A 4,162-nucleotide genomic window follows, 5' to 3' on the forward strand; every position below is an offset into this window, starting at 1 on the left:
GTCCTGATTTCTAGGCTTCCTCACCTGCAAAGGGAACGGTTGGGAATGTAGCTTTACCAGGTTATATAGATGCAATATTATGAATATAGAACGGAATATGAAGTTCAGTTACGGTAAGTAGCATAGGTAGTCTACTCTGTTGTAGCTACATGAAAACTAACACGGTCAAAAGTGTAACACACACACACTTATGATCTTATATAACACATTTCACTGCCATGATTCAGGGAATCCTGAATATACTGTTTGTTCCACGGAACATACATGTGGAACTTAGCCTGAGCTTTGACACAAAGCTAACAACATTGTAATGTTATTGTAGCTAGCTAACAACATTGCAACTAGCTACATTGTTACAGTGCGGTGCACATAACATCAGACCTGGATGATTATTAGGCCCATATGTATTCGACCAACATTCCACGAATTTGCTACCGTCGGAGACCACTTTTGACAATGACACAGGTACATAACTGGATGTACTGTACTGATCTCATATGGACAGCTCGCTATTTTAAGATATTTGTTTTAGTTAACTAGCTACATCTTTGCCTAGCTAGGAACATACCTAGGACTTACCAAGATGACCCAAGCGCACAGGTTAAAATGAGACAAGCTCGCAATCTGCATCCAAGTTCTCTATCTAGCTCTAAATCACATAATCATCAACATATAACGTTTGATGCTCGAGATACCAAACACCGGCTAGCAACATGATCCTTGGTTTAATCATCCACAACATCCGGGTGCAGTGCTACATTCAGGAACACATGGACAGGGCGTGTTCTAAATAGAGTCATAAAATCGATCACTACTGATAATAAACGCAATACTTATCGTGCATCAACATCCTATTTTGCTTTCTAGTGGCTAAAGTCACATTTTGAAAACGACCAGTGTAGCTAACTTCCAGTAGCTAGCTACCAACTTTGGTTTTAGCCAAGTTTAGCTAAGTGGTCAACTGGAAGATGACATGGTGTGTCTGGTTTGGACATGTATGTTTGAGATTGCTCGTCATAAAACCTAGCTACTACCGATAAATGTATTTGTATCATCCATAACATTTTCCAATCAGGTTCAGTCAATTGGCAGGAAAAAGGTTTGAAAGCTCATCTTTTTCTCTCGCACTATTACCGGGCGCGGTGGCCAAGTGGTAAGGCGTCGGTCTCGTAAACCGAAGATCGCGGGCTCGATCCCCGTCCGTGCCTCGGAAAGAAAGTCCAGGGTGGACACATTTTTAAACCGGACAGTTCCAACGTGATACTTCATGGTGATATTTGATATATATTTCAAACTCAATATGAAGTTAATGTGTTGATAAAACGTTTAAATCTCAACAATGCACAATGCAATAGTTATATGCTAAGACTTATCATACTTAAATGGTGTTCATCAAGACAAGAAGTTTGAGACATCAAGGTAAAAACAGGTTTATCGCTAAAACAAAATCTAGGAGACATCAAGGTAAAACAGTTTTATAGCTAAAAATCTTAAACTTTATTAGACGTTTATTTGGTAGGCCCCTCTTAATGACCACCAGTCGGCGCTCCAACTACAATAGCTAGACCAGTTAAGTAGCCCACTGAGATTTTACATACAGATCATATTAGAGAACAACCCTCACCAGACAATGACACATGGATGAAAGAAACGAAAACTAAACTAAAGACTGAGTTCTTGTCTATCTTTGTAAATATATATGTTTGTAAATATAGATCTTGTTTTCAATCCAATGCCCTAATAAACAGCCTGATAATATAAGCCTAAAATAAGAAAACATGGTTAGGCCAATCAACTTTATAACTTTATATTTTACTCAGAAACTTGATAAATCCTTATGGTATACGAAAACCTCGTTGTTCTGATGATTGTTTTGGAGGAGGAAGGTACAATAGTAACTTATTCCCCACACTTTTACGCACGAGAGTGCAGAGCCAAACCTTTCCATTTGGTGGCAATGGTTACTGCAAGATCTCAACGGTCTCCATGACTAGTCAGGCTGCTACCATGGTATTGTGTTCTTCTGGAGTGGCGCATGCATGGAGCTCGACGTACCTACTACCTAGTCACCACCACCAAGAATTCTAGAATTCCATTTTAGGGAGGGCCAGAAGAGGAAGCTCGCACCATGCGGCCCACACAGCACAGCCAGAGCCACGAGGTTTGGGCTACTGTCTCCAGCTGCTGCACGGGACGACCGGTCAGTACACACAGAGAGAGAGAGAGAGAGAGAGAGAGAGCAGGTGGGTTTATTTCCCCCCGGGTAACGTTACCGGTCTGGGACATACGGTAGCCTACTGCTTTTTTGTCAGGAATAACTTTAGGAGGATATTCAACTGTCTTTGGAGAGATGGGCCTATGTTCCATGCCGATACAGGCCATTCTGTAATCTGTTTCGTGTCTGACTGTGGACAATTAAAACTGTTTTTTTTTGGAGGATGACACAGACATTTTTCCTAAAGGATTTTACTCAAAATATTCAAGTCATATGGTAGATTGCGAAAGGGAACCCTGGGCGTGGGCTCTAGAACTCAAGAAGTATCCCCTCGTGTTCCAACTGTGTGCTTTGGAGAGTGCGCCCAACCTGTGCAGTGGCCTACTGTAGCTATGTAGATAAATAGGCCTACATGATGGGTAAGTTTGGGAGTAAGTTTTTTTTACTGTAGTTAACTGTTTCCCTTACCCTAACCCTAAATACTTCTGAGCTACAAAGAGAACAGGCACATTTCTCTCTCACCTGAACGCTGAAGTGTGAGAGCAAGACAGTTCACTTGAGGACAACAAGGTAATTTCAGTGGATAGATTAGCATAATGCAGAATGATAATTGTCTTTGCTTCACAACAATAGTTTTTTTGCGTTCAAAGCAACTTTACAGCTTTTTTAAAAAAAACAATTTTGAATGAATAAATAAAGTGTTAGTAGTACATTAAAGTAGACAAATACATAATCTATATAAAAAATACACTCTTCATATAACTAATTAAAATGCCTTTATTTGTATATTTGTTCAATGGAAACAAAGATTAAAAACTCTGATTAAAAACGAAGATTAAACAACGTTTTTAATCTTTGTTACCATTGAACATTGTCACACTCTGGCTCCGGGACTGTGTGTTAGAGCTAGGGTGTATTTCATTTGGTGGTGTTGGGTTGGGTGAGTTTCATTTGTTTTGTGTCTAGTGGTGATTGGTCTATGACTCCCAATCGGAGGTAACGAGTGTCAGCTGTCGGCTCGTTATCTCTGATTGGGAGCCATATATATTCTGTGTGTTTTCTCCTGTGGGTTGTGGGTTATTGTTCCAAGTTAAGGTATTGTTCCAGGTTCCGTATTTTTGTCTGTTGGACTTCACTATCGTCTTTTGTTGTTTTTCCGTGGTTGCTTTAATTAATAAAGTCATCATGTTCACTCGCAACGCTGCGTATTGGTCCGCTCCTTCAGACGATCGTGACAGAATAACCCACCATAAAAGGACCAAGCAGCGTAACAAGCGGCAACAGGACCTACCTACACAGGAGTTATGGACGCCTCCTAAGGATTTTTGGACATGGGAGGAGATTCGGGCTGGAAAGGGTCCTTGGGCACAACCAGAGGAATATCACCGCCCTCGTGAAGAGCTGGAGGCAGCCAAAGCCGAGAGGAGGTGGTATGAGGAGGCAGCAAGAAGGCGAGGCTGGAGGCCTGTGGACGAGAGGCAACCCCAAGAAATTTTTTGGGGGGGGCACATGGCTTGGGCGACTGGGCAGCAGGAGGCTGCCACAGGGAGAAAAGGAGAGAAGGCTAACGGAGTACGGGAGCCAGTGGCGAGTAGAAGGAGGGAAGTGTGTGTGGCACGGCGTGAAGGACTGATGTGTGTGGCCAGTCCGGTCCGGCCCGTTCCTGATCCTCGGTTGAGGCCAGTGGTGTGTGTTCCCGGTACGGACCGGCCTGTTCCTGCTCCAAGCACGTATCCTACGGGGTGCGTCACCAGCCCAGCCCGGCCTGTTCCTTCAGAGCCGTCCGCCAGACCGGAGCCGCTAGAGCCTTCTGCCAGACAGAATCATACACCTGCTATGGAATCAGCAGGAGCCGACGCAGCCTATGCTGGACTGGAGGCTCGGGTTCGTGACGGGCAGGAGCGGCTCATGCGGATGGGAGCCGCCCTGCTGGAGGTGATGACCACT

At 43.6% G+C, this 4,162-nt stretch overlaps 1 non-coding gene across 1 annotated transcript; it reads left to right on the plus strand.

Moving 5' to 3' along the window:
* The first annotated feature begins 1,136 nt into the window (after nt 1-1,136).
* Nucleotides 1,137-1,208, plus strand: trnat-cgu. Its single transcript has one exon. It is a non-coding gene; the product is annotated as a tRNA-Thr (tRNA).
* The last annotated feature ends 2,954 nt before the right edge of the window (nt 1,209-4,162 follow it).

The sequence above is a fragment of the Coregonus clupeaformis genome, unplaced genomic scaffold, assembly GCF_020615455.1.
Source record: "Coregonus clupeaformis isolate EN_2021a unplaced genomic scaffold, ASM2061545v1 scaf0093, whole genome shotgun sequence".
NCBI lineage: Eukaryota > Metazoa > Chordata > Actinopteri > Salmoniformes > Salmonidae > Coregonus > Coregonus clupeaformis.